This window comes from Hyla sarda, unplaced genomic scaffold (genome assembly GCF_029499605.1).
Source record: "Hyla sarda isolate aHylSar1 unplaced genomic scaffold, aHylSar1.hap1 scaffold_515, whole genome shotgun sequence".
Classification (NCBI taxonomy): domain Eukaryota; kingdom Metazoa; phylum Chordata; class Amphibia; order Anura; family Hylidae; genus Hyla; species Hyla sarda.
The window spans coordinates 144905-157565 of NW_026610526.1; the positions used below are offsets into that span (position 1 = coordinate 144905).

Consider the following 12661-nt stretch of genomic DNA (forward strand, 5'->3'; position numbering starts at 1 on the left):
GGAGTGCAATGGGCCCCTGTCTTGCTGCTTAGCAATAATGGTATGGGTTTAGGTTCTGCTGTGTGTACTGGTGGTTGACTGCCCCCCAGCCCAGAGTGTGCATGGAAAATTGTCTGGCAGCCTCCCTGACAGCAAGCAGTGATAGTGCCCATGAAGGGGACCTTGTTGGGCCCGCCCCTTTCACGGTTATCGCTTCTCGGCCTTTTGGCTAAGATCAAGTGTAGTATCTGTTCTTATCAGTTTAATATCTGATACGTCCCCTATCTGGGGACCATATATTAAATGGATTTTTGAGAACGGGGGCCGATTTCGAAGCTTGCTTCCGTCGCCCTATGCATTGACCCGATATGGCAGTATCTTCGGGTACAGTGCACCACCCCCTTACAGGGTTAAAAAGAAAGATTCCTACTTTCATTGCTACCTGCTTGCTGGCTAGCCAGCTAGCCAGCCCTGTGGGCCTTGCTGCTGCTGCAGCCAAAAAACAAAAGGTGGTGCTGCTGCTGCTTCTGCTGCTTCTGCTTCTGCTTGTGTCTGGCCCCTGTTGGAGCGTCCAGGCACAGGACTTCTGCTGCTGCTGACTAAATGGCCTCCTTAATTGGATCATTTGAGTAGCCAGCACACCTGTGCAGGTAGGGCATGACATGATAGGCAGCTGCCTTGATAGCGGGTGGGTGCTGAATGTTCCTAATTGACAAAATAAGATTAATGCTTATGAAGAAATATAAAATCTCATCCCTTCCCCAATATCGCGCCACACCCCTACCCCTTAATTCCCTGGTTGAACTTGATGGACATATGTCTTTTTTCGACCGTACTAACTATGTAACTATGTAACATAACATGGGGGGGGGGGGTCTCCTGGCTGTTCACACAGGTGTGTCATTGCTGTACATTGACCATGCATTGCTTCTGTGGTATTGCAAAGGCAAAGACAAATGCTTCCAGCCATCCATTGCACTAATGGATTGGTCATCAGCTGGCTGTCTATGTCCCGCATCAATATAGACCAAAGTACAGAGGGTTTGGCTATGCTATTGTGCACCTACCTGATGCATCAGAAGGTGCGAGGCCCTTGCTAAATTCTGTGCACAGACTTTGAGATCTATGCTTTAGACTGTATCTAAACCTGCTCCAACATGGACTGACATTCTGGCCTACTTTCAGCCGATGCGACTTGTCTGTCGCTGAACAGTCGCTTTTTATGTATTCAGCACCTATGTATAATGTTGTAAAAATGCTCTAGAAGCTAAAGTCGCAGAAATGTCACACATATTTGGCCTGCAACTTTCTGTGCGACAAATTCAGACAGGAAAAATCAGTATAAATCCTTAGAAAATTATCCCCCAGTGTCTCCATCTGCTGGCGGTATTGAATAAGCATTGCTGCACTGATGGGGTATGCATTAGACGAAAAAAAAGAAGAAAAAGAAGAATAATACGCCCAGAAAAGAGGCGAAAAGGAGAAAAACGTAAAAAAACGTGAAAAAAAAAGTAAGAGGAAGAGAAGGGAAAAAAAGGTGGAAATGGGTTTAAAAGTGATTTCGGCGGAGAAATATATATATATATATATATATATATATATATATATATATATATATATGCGCACACACACACATAGATATAAACGTATTCTCCGTTGAGATATTGCAGCCGCTGCTGTGTCCAGGCCCAGGAGCCTTAGCACTGTGCTGTGATGTCACTCAATACCACTGACATCACTAGGTGTAAACAACATCTCTCCTTTGCTGTGTATGTGACTATGGAGCTGTTTGGTGATGTCGTCTATTACGGCCTTCATAGAAGCAACAGGAGATTGTTGCATCCATCTTGAACCCTCAGAACTACAGTGCTATGATGTCACTCACTTCCACAGGCCTTGCAGAGTGTAAACAACAACAACCCAGCTTTGTTGTGTATGTAACCATAGGGATTTGTGATGTCACCTAGAACCTTCACAGCAGCGACAGCTTTATGAGGAGCATCAGCACTGCTCTGCCTGAGCAGAACCATCACCGCCATAGGTTGTCAAATAACCCGGATTTAACCCACACAGGTAAGTCCAATGGGGTGCAGGCATGTCCTCTATGCTTACAGCTTCCCGTGGGTGTTGGTTTGATACCGTTTGGGGACAGCCAAGGAGGCATCTGCAGGCAACAAAGGTAGGTGTGTGCTTGTGTGTGTGTTTCCTATGCAGATCCTAATAAGCCCAGTGTCACATGCAAGTAGGAGGAGTAAGAAGGGTTCCTGGCAAATCCGGGTTATGGATTGCATTTAAAAAGGCCCCGTGGGAGTGCAATGGGCCCCTGTCTTGCTGCTTAGCAATAATGGTATGGGTTTAGGTTCTGCTGTGTGTACTGGTGGTTGACTGCCCCCCAGCCCAGAGTGTGCATGGAAAATTGTCTGGCAGCCTCCCTGACAGCAAGCAGTGATAGTGCCCATGAAGGGGACCTTGTTGGGCCCGCCCCTTTCACGGTTATCGCTTCTCGGCCTTTTGGCTAAGATCAAGTGTAGTATCTGTTCTTATCAGTTTAATATCTGATACGTCCCCTATCTGGGGACCATATATTAAATGGATTTTTGAGAACGGGGGCCGATTTCGAAGCTTGCTTCCGTCGCCCTATGCATTGACCCGATATGGCAGTATCTTCGGGTACAGTGCACCACCCCCTTACAGGGTTAAAAAGAAAGATTCCTACTTTCATTGCTACCTGCTTGCTGGCTAGCCAGCTAGCCAGCCCTGTGGGCCTTGCTGCTGCTGCAGCCAAAAAACAAAAGGTGGTGCTGCTGCTGCTTCTGCTGCTTCTGCTTCTGCTTGTGTCTGGCCCCTGTTGGAGCGTCCAGGCACAGGACTTCTGCTGCTGCTGACTAAATGGCCTCCTTAATTGGATCATTTGAGTAGCCAGCACACCTGTGCAGGTAGGGCATGACATGATAGGCAGCTGCCTTGATAGCGGGTGGGTGCTGAATGTTCCTAATTGACAAAATAAGATTAATGCTTATGAAGAAATATAAAATCTCATCCCTTCCCCAATATCGCGCCACACCCCTACCCCTTAATTCCCTGGTTGAACTTGATGGACATATGTCTTTTTTCGACCGTACTAACTATGTAACTATGTAACATAACATGGGGGGGGGGGGTCTCCTGGCTGTTCACACAGGTGTGTCATTGCTGTACATTGACCATGCATTGCTTCTGTGGTATTGCAAAGGCAAAGACAAATGCTTCCAGCCATCCATTGCACTAATGGATTGGTCATCAGCTGGCTGTCTATGTCCCGCATCAATATAGACCAAAGTACAGAGGGTTAGGCTATGCTATTGTGCACCTACCTGATGCATCAGAAGGTGCGAGGCCCTTGCTAAATTCTGTGCACAGACTTTGAGATCTATGCTTTAGACTGTATCTAAACCTGCTCCAACATGGACTGACATTCTGGCCTACTTTCAGCCGATGCGACTTGTCTGTCGCTGAACAGTCGCTTTTTATGTATTCAGCACCTATGTATAATGTTGTAAAAATGCTCTAGAAGCTAAAGTCGCAGAAATGTCACACATATTTGGCCTGCAACTTTCTGTGCGACAAATTCAGACAGGAAAAATCAGTATAAATCCTTAGAAAATTATCCCCCAGTGTCTCCATCTGCTGGCGGTATTGAATAAGCATTGCTGCACTGATGGGGTATGCATTAGACGAAAAAAAAGAAGAAAAAGAAGAATAATACGCCCAGAAAAGAGGCGAAAAGGAGAAAAACGTAAAAAAACGTGAAAAAAAAGTAAGAGGAAGAGAAGGGAAAAAAAGGTGGAAATGGGTTTAAAAGTGATTTCGGCGGAGAAATATATATATATATATATATATATATATATATATATATATATATATATATATGCGCACACACACACATAGATATAAACGTATTCTCCGTTGAGATATTGCAGCCGCTGCTGTGTCCAGGCCCAGGAGCCTTAGCACTGTGCTGTGATGTCACTCAATACCACTGACATCACTAGGTGTAAACAACATCTCTCCTTTGCTGTGTATGTGACTATGGAGCTGTTTGGTGATGTCGTCTATTACGGCCTTCATAGAAGCAACAGGAGATTGTTGCATCCATCTTGAACCCTCAGAACTACAGTGCTATGATGTCACTCACTTCCACAGGCCTTGCAGAGTGTAAACAACAACAACCCAGCTTTGTTGTGTATGTAACCATAGGGATTTGTGATGTCACCTAGAACCTTCACAGCAGCGACAGCTTTATGAGGAGCATCAGCACTGCTCTGCCTGAGCAGAACCATCACCGCCATAGGTTGTCAAATAACCCGGATTTAACCCACACAGGTAAGTCCAATGGGGTGCAGGCATGTCCTCTATGCTTACAGCTTCCCGTGGGTGTTGGTTTGATACCGTTTGGGGACAGCCAAGGAGGCATCTGCAGGCAACAAAGGTAGGTGTGTGCTTGTGTGTGTGTTTCCTATGCAGATCCTAAGCCCAGTGTCACATGCAAGTAGGAGGAGTAAGAAGGGTTCCTGGCAAATCCGGGTTATGGATTGCATTTAAAAAGGCCCCGTGGGAGTGCAATGGGCCCCTGTCTTGCTGCTTAGCAATAATGGTATGGGTTTAGGTTCTGCTGTGTGTACTGGTGGTTGACTGCCCCCCAGCCCAGAGTGTGCATGGAAAATTGTCTGGCAGCCTCCCTGACAGCAAGCAGTGATAGTGCCCATGAAGGGGACCTTGTTGGGCCCGCCCCTTTCACGGTTATCGCTTCTCGGCCTTTTGGCTAAGATCAAGTGTAGTATCTGTTCTTATCAGTTTAATATCTGATACGTCCCCTATCTGGGGACCATATATTAAATGGATTTTTGAGAACGGGGGCCGATTTCGAAGCTTGCTTCCGTCGCCCTATGCATTGACCCGATATGGCAGTATCTTCGGGTACAGTGCACCACCCCCTTACAGGGTTAAAAAGAAAGATTCCTACTTTCATTGCTACCTGCTTGCTGGCTAGCTAGCTAGCCAGCCCTGTGGGCCTTGCTGCTGCTGCAGCCAAAAAACAAAAGGTGGTGCTGCTGCTGCTTCTGCTGCTTCTGCTTCTGCTTGTGTCTGGCCCCTGTTGGAGCGTCCAGGCACAGGACTTCTGCTGCTGCTGACTAAATGGCCTCCTTAATTGGATCATTTGAGTAGCCAGCACACCTGTGCAGGTAGGGCATGACATGATAGGCAGCTGCCTTGATAGCGGGTGGGTGCTGAATGTTCCTAATTGACAAAATAAGATTAATGCTTATGAAGAAATATAAAATCTCATCCCTTCCCCAATATCGCGCCACACCCCTACCCCTTAATTCCCTGGTTGAACTTGATGGACATATGTCTTTTTTCGACCGTACTAACTATGTAACTATGTAACATAACATGGGGGGGGGGGGGGTCTCCTGGCTGTTCACACAGGTGTGTCATTGCTGTACATTGACCATGCATTGCTTCTGTGGTATTGCAAAGGCAAAGACAAATGCTTCCAGCCATCCATTGCACTAATGGATTGGTCATCAGCTGGCTGTCTATGTCCCGCATCAATATAGACCAAAGTACAGAGGGTTAGGCTATGCTATTGTGCACCTACCTGATGCATCAGAAGGTGCGAGGCCCTTGCTAAATTCTGTGCACAGACTTTGAGATCTATGCTTTAGACTGTATCTAAACCTGCTCCAACATGGACTGACATTCTGGCCTACTTTCAGCCGATGCGACTTGTCTGTCGCTGAACAGTCGCTTTTTATGTATTCAGCACCTATGTATAATGTTGTAAAAATGCTCTAGAAGCTAAAGTCGCAGAAATGTCACACATATTTGGCCTGCAACTTTCTGTGCGACAAATTCAGACAGGAAAAATCAGTATAAATCCTTAGAAAATTATCCCCCAGTGTCTCCATCTGCTGGCGGTATTGAATAAGCATTGCTGCACTGATGGGGTATGCATTAGACGAAAAAAAAGAAGAAAAAGAAGAATAATACGCCCAGAAAAGAGGCGAAAAGGAGAAAAACGTAAAAAAACGTGAAAAAAAAGTAAGAGGAAGAGAAGGGAAAAAAAGGTGGAAATGGGTTTAAAAGTGATTTCGGCGGAGAAATATATATATATATATATATATATATATATATATATATATATATATATGCGCACACACACACATAGATATAAACGTATTCTCCGTTGAGATATTGCAGCCGCTGCTGTGTCCAGGCCCAGGAGCCTTAGCACTGTGCTGTGATGTCACTCAATACCACTGACATCACTAGGTGTAAACAACATCTCTCCTTTGCTGTGTATGTGACTATGGAGCTGTTTGGTGATGTCGTCTATTACGGCCTTCATAGAAGCAACAGGAGATTGTTGCATCCATCTTGAACCCTCAGAACTACAGTGCTATGATGTCACTCACTTCCACAGGCCTTGCAGAGTGTAAACAACAACAACCCAGCTTTGTTGTGTATGTAACCATAGGGATTTGTGATGTCACCTAGAACCTTCACAGCAGCGACAGCTTTATGAGGAGCATCAGCACTGCTCTGCCTGAGCAGAACCATCACCGCCATAGGTTGTCAAATAACCCGGATTTAACCCACACAGGTAAGTCCAATGGGGTGCAGGCATGTCCTCTATGCTTACAGCTTCCCGTGGGTGTTGGTTTGATACTGTTTGGGGACAGCCAAGGAGGCATCTGCAGGCAACAAAGGTAGGTGTGTGCTTGTGTGTGTGTTTCCTATGCAGATCCTAAGCCCAGTGTCACATGCAAGTAGGAGGAGTAAGAAGGGTTCCTGGCAAATCCGGGTTATGGATTGCATTTAAAAAGGCCCCGTGGGAGTGCAATGGGCCCCTGTCTTGCTGCTTAGCAATAATGGTATGGGTTTAGGTTCTGCTGTGTGTACTGGTGGTTGACTGCCCCCCAGCCCAGAGTGTGCATGGAAAATTGTCTGGCAGCCTCCCTGACAGCAAGCAGTGATAGTGCCCATGAAGGGGACCTTGTTGGGCCCGCCCCTTTCACGGTTATCGCTTCTCGGCCTTTTGGCTAAGATCAAGTGTAGTATCTGTTCTTATCAGTTTAATATCTGATACGTCCCCTATCTGGGGACCATATATTAAATGGATTTTTGAGAACGGGGGCCGATTTCGAAGCTTGCTTCCGTCGCCCTATGCATTGACCCGATATGGCAGTATCTTCGGGTACAGTGCACCACCCCCTTACAGGGTTAAAAAGAAAGATTCCTACTTTCATTGCTACCTGCTTGCTGGCTAGCCAGCTAGCCAGCCCTGTGGGCCTTGCTGCTGCTGCAGCCAAAAAACAAAAGGTGGTGCTGCTGCTGCTTCTGCTGCTTCTGCTTCTGCTTGTGTCTGGCCTCTGTTGGAGCGTCCAGGCACAGGACTTCTGCTGCTGCTGACTAAATGGCCTCCTTAATTGGATCATTTGAGTAGCCAGCACACCTGTGCAGGTAGGACATGACATGATAGGCAGCTGCCTTGATAGCGGGTGGGTGCTGAATGTTCCTAATTGACAAAATAAGATTAATGCTTATGAAGAAATATAAAATCTCATCCCTTCCCCAATATCGCGCCACACCCCTACCCCTTAATTCCCTGGTTGAACTTGATGGACATATGTCTTTTTTCGACCGTACTAACTATGTAACTATGTAACATAACATGGGGGGGGGGGGGTCTCCTGGCTGTTCACACAGGTGTGTCATTGCTGTACATTGACCATGCATTGCTTCTGTGGTATTGCAAAGGCAAAGACAAATGCTTCCAGCCATCCATTGCACTAATGGATTGGTCATCAGCTGGCTGTCTATGTCCCGCATCAATATAGACCAAAGTACAGAGGGTTAGGCTATGCTATTGTGCACCTACCTGATGCATCAGAAGGTGCGAGGCCCTTGCTAAATTCTGTGCACAGACTTTGAGATCTATGCTTTAGACTGTATCTAAACCTGCTCCAACATGGACTGACATTCTGGCCTACTTTCAGCCGATGCGACTTGTCTGTCGCTGAACAGTCGCTTTTTATGTATTCAGCACCTATGTATAATGTTGTAAAAATGCTCTAGAAGCTAAAGTCGCAGAAATGTCACACATATTTGGCCTGCAACTTTCTGTGCGACAAATTCAGACAGGAAAAATCAGTATAAATCCTTAGAAAATTATCCCCCAGTGTCTCCATCTGCTGGCGGTATTGAATAAGCATTGCTGCACTGATGGGGTATGCATTAGACGAAAAAAAAGAAGAAAAAGAAGAATAATACGCCCAGAAAAGAGGCGAAAAGGAGAAAAACGTAAAAAAACGTGAAAAAAAAGTAAGAGGAAGAGAAGGGAAAAAAAGGTGGAAATGGGTTTAAAAGTGATTTCGGCGGAGAAATATATATATATATATATATATATATATATATATATATATATATATATATATATGCGCACACACACACATAGATATAAACGTATTCTCCGTTGAGATATTGCAGCCGCTGCTGTGTCCAGGCCCAGGAGCCTTAGCACTGTGCTGTGATGTCACTCAATACCACTGACATCACTAGGTGTAAACAACATCTCTCCTTTGCTGTGTATGTGACTATGGAGCTGTTTGGTGATGTCGTCTATTACGGCCTTCATAGAAGCAACAGGAGATTGTTGCATCCATCTTGAACCCTCAGAACTACAGTGCTATGATGTCACTCACTTCCACAGGCCTTGCAGAGTGTAAACAACAACAACCCAGCTTTGTTGTGTATGTAACCATAGGGATTTGTGATGTCACCTAGAACCTTCACAGCAGCGACAGCTTTATGAGGAGCATCAGCACTGCTCTGCCTGAGCAGAACCATCACCGCCATAGGTTGTCAAATAACCCGGATTTAACCCACACAGGTAAGTCCAATGGGGTGCAGGCATGTCCTCTATGCTTACAGCTTCCCGTGGGTGTTGGTTTGATACCGTTTGGGGACAGCCAAGGAGGCATCTGCAGGCAACAAAGGTAGGTGTGTGCTTGTGTGTGTGTTTCCTATGCAGATCCTAAGCCCAGTGTCACATGCAAGTAGGAGGAGTAAGAAGGGTTCCTGGCAAATCCGGGTTATGGATTGCATTTAAAAAGGCCCCGTGGGAGTGCAATGGGCCCCTGTCTTGCTGCTTAGCAATAATGGTATGGGTTTAGGTTCTGCTGTGTGTACTGGTGGTTGACTGCCCCCCAGCCCAGAGTGTGCATGGAAAATTGTCTGGCAGCCTCCCTGACAGCAAGCAGTGATAGTGCCCATGAAGGGGACCTTGTTGGGCCCGCCCCTTTCACGGTTATCGCTTCTCGGCCTTTTGGCTAAGATCAAGTGTAGTATCTGTTCTTATCAGTTTAATATCTGATACGTCCCCTATCTGGGGACCATATATTAAATGGATTTTTGAGAACGGGGGCCGATTTCGAAGCTTGCTTCCGTCGCCCTATGCATTGACCCGATATGGCAGTATCTTCGGGTACAGTGCACCACCCCCTTACAGGGTTAAAAAGAAAGATTCCTACTTTCATTGCTACCTGCTTGCTGGCTAGCCAGCTAGCCAGCCCTGTGGGCCTTGCTGCTGCTGCAGCCAAAAAACAAAAGGTGGTGCTGCTGCTGCTTCTGCTGCTTCTGCTTCTGCTTGTGTCTGGCCCCTTTTGGAGCGTCCAGGCACAGGACTTCTGCTGCTGCTGACTAAATGGCCTCCTTAATTGGATCATTTGAGTAGCCAGCACACCTGTGCAGGTAGGGCATGACATGATAGGCAGCTGCCTTGATAGCGGGTGGGTGCTGAATGTTCCTAATTGACAAAATAAGATTAATGCTTATGAAGAAATATAAAATCTCATCCCTTCCCCAATATCGCGCCACACCCCTACCCCTTAATTCCCTGGTTGAACTTGATGGACATATGTCTTTTTTCGACCGTACTAACTATGTAACTATGTAACATAACATGGGGGGGGGGGTCTCCTGGCTGTTCACACAGGTGTGTCATTGCTGTACATTGACCATGCATTGCTTCTGTGGTATTGCAAAGGCAAAGACAAATGCTTCCAGCCATCCATTGCACTAATGGATTGGTCATCAGCTGGCTGTCTATGTCCCGCATCAATATAGACCAAAGTACAGAGGGTTAGGCTATGCTATTGTGCACCTACCTGATGCATCAGAAGGTGCGAGGCCCTTGCTAAATTCTGTGCACAGACTTTGAGATCTATGCTTTAGACTGTATCTAAACCTGCTCCAACATGGACTGACATTCTGGCCTACTTTCAGCCGATGCGACTTGTCTGTCGCTGAACAGTCGCTTTTTATGTATTCAGCACCTATGTATAATGTTGTAAAAATGCTCTAGAAGCTAAAGTCGCAGAAATGTCACACATATTTGGCCTGCAACTTTCTGTGCGACAAATTCAGACAGGAAAAATCAGTATAAATCCTTAGAAAATTATCCCCCAGTGTCTCCATCTGCTGGCGGTATTGAATAAGCATTGCTGCACTGATGGGGTATGCATTAGACGAAAAAAAAGAAGAAAAAGAAGAATAATACGCCCAGAAAAGAGGCGAAAAGGAGAAAAACGTAAAAAAACGTGAAAAAAAAGTAAGAGGAAGAGAAGGGAAAAAAAGGTGGAAATGGGTTTAAAAGTGATTTCGGCGGAGAAATATATATATATATATATATATATATATATATATATATATATGCGCACACACACACATAGATATAAACGTATTCTCCGTTGAGATATTGCAGCCGCTGCTGTGTCCAGGCCCAGGAGCCTTAGCACTGTGCTGTGATGTCACTCAATACCACTGACATCACTAGGTGTAAACAACATCTCTCCTTTGCTGTGTATGTGACTATGGAGCTGTTTGGTGATGTCGTCTATTACGGCCTTCATAGAAGCAACAGGAGATTGTTGCATCCATCTTGAACCCTCAGAACTACAGTGCTATGATGTCACTCACTTCCACAGGCCTTGCAGAGTGTAAACAACAACAACCCAGCTTTGTTGTGTATGTAACCATAGGGATTTGTGATGTCACCTAGAACCTTCACAGCAGCGACAGCTTTATGAGGAGCATCAGCACTGCTCTGCCTGAGCAGAACCATCACCGCCATAGGTTGTCAAATAACCCGGATTTAACCCACACAGGTAAGTCCAATGGGGTGCAGGCATGTCCTCTATGCTTACAGCTTCCCGTGGGTGTTGGTTTGATACCGTTTGGGGACAGCCAAGGAGGCATCTGCAGGCAACAAAGGTAGGTGTGTGCTTGTGTGTGTGTTTCCTATGCAGATCCTTAGCCCAGTGTCACATGCAAGTAGGAGGAGTAAGAAGGGTTCCTGGCAAATCCGGGTTATGGATTGCATTTAAAAAGGCCCCGTGGGAGTGCAATGGGCCCCTGTCTTGCTGCTTAGCAATAATGGTATGGGTTTAGGTTCTGCTGTGTGTACTGGTGGTTGACTGCCCCCCAGCCCAGAGTGTGCATGGAAAATTGTCTGGCAGCCTCCCTGACAGCAAGCAGTGATAGTGCCCATGAAGGGGACCTTGTTGGGCCCGCCCCTTTCACGGTTATCGCTTCTCGGCCTTTTGGCTAAGATCAAGTGTAGTATCTGTTCTTATCAGTTTAATATCTGATACGTCCCCTATCTGGGGACCATATATTAAATGGATTTTTGAGAACGGGGGCCGATTTCGAAGCTTGCTTCCGTCGCCCTATGCATTGACCCGATATGGCAGTATCTTCGGGTACAGTGCACCACCCCCTTACAGGGTTAAAAAGAAAGATTCCTACTTTCATTGCTACCTGCTTGCTGGCTAGCCAGCTAGCCAGCCCTGTGGGCCTTGCTGCTGCTGCAGCCAAAAAACAAAAGGTGGTGCTGCTGCTGCTTCTGCTGCTTCTGCTTCTGCTTGTGTCTGGCCCCTGTTGGAGCGTCCAGGCACAGGACTTCTGCTGCTGCTGACTAAATGGCCTCCTTAATTGGATCATTTGAGTAGCCAGCACACCTGTGCAGGTAGGGCATGACATGATAGGCAGCTGCCTTGATAGCGGGTGGGTGCTGAATGTTCCTAATTGACAAAATAAGATTAATGCTTATGAAGAAATATAAAATCTCATCCCTTCCCCAATATCGCGCCACACCCCTACCCCTTAATTCCCTGGTTGAACTTGATGGACATATGTCTTTTTTCGACCGTACTAACTATGTAACTATGTAACATAACATGGGGGGGGGGGTCTCCTGGCTGTTCACACAGGTGTGTCATTGCTGTACATTGACCATGCATTGCTTCTGTGGTATTGCAAAGGCAAAGACAAATGCTTCCAGCCATCCATTGCACTAATGGATTGGTCATCAGCTGGCTGTCTATGTCCCGCATCAATATAGACCAAAGTACAGAGGGTTAGGCTATGCTATTGTGCACCTACCTGATGCATCAGAAGGTGCGAGGCCCTTGCTAAATTCTGTGCACAGACTTTGAGATCTATGCTTTAGACTGTATCTAAACCTGCTCCAACATGGACTGACATTCTGGCCTACTTTCAGCCGATGCGACTTGTCTGTCGCTGAACAGTCGCTTTTTATGTATTCAGCACCTATGTATAATGTTGTAAAAATGCTCTA

At 46.2% G+C, this 12661-nt stretch overlaps 6 non-coding genes across 6 annotated transcripts; all 6 read left to right on the forward strand.

Annotated features, from left to right (window-relative positions):
- Positions 1 to 188: 188 nt before the first annotated feature.
- On the forward strand, positions 189 to 379 carry LOC130338238 (U2 spliceosomal RNA). Its single transcript, XR_008878971.1, has one exon. It is a non-coding gene; the product is annotated as a U2 spliceosomal RNA (small nuclear RNA).
- Positions 380 to 2474: 2095 nt separating this feature from the next.
- LOC130338239 (U2 spliceosomal RNA) lies at positions 2475 to 2665 on the forward strand. The gene has a single exon (XR_008878972.1). It is a non-coding gene; the product is annotated as a U2 spliceosomal RNA (small nuclear RNA).
- Positions 2666 to 4760: 2095 nt separating this feature from the next.
- On the forward strand, positions 4761 to 4951 carry LOC130338240 (U2 spliceosomal RNA). The gene has a single exon (XR_008878973.1). It is a non-coding gene; the product is annotated as a U2 spliceosomal RNA (small nuclear RNA).
- Positions 4952 to 7044: 2093 nt separating this feature from the next.
- Positions 7045 to 7235, forward strand: LOC130338241 (U2 spliceosomal RNA). Its single transcript, XR_008878974.1, has one exon. It is a non-coding gene; the product is annotated as a U2 spliceosomal RNA (small nuclear RNA).
- A 2098-nt stretch (positions 7236 to 9333) lies between these two features.
- LOC130338242 (U2 spliceosomal RNA) lies at positions 9334 to 9524 on the forward strand. The gene has a single exon (XR_008878975.1). It is a non-coding gene; the product is annotated as a U2 spliceosomal RNA (small nuclear RNA).
- A 2084-nt stretch (positions 9525 to 11608) lies between these two features.
- LOC130338243 (U2 spliceosomal RNA) lies at positions 11609 to 11799 on the forward strand. Its single transcript, XR_008878976.1, has one exon. It is a non-coding gene; the product is annotated as a U2 spliceosomal RNA (small nuclear RNA).
- The last annotated feature ends 862 nt before the right edge of the window (positions 11800 to 12661 follow it).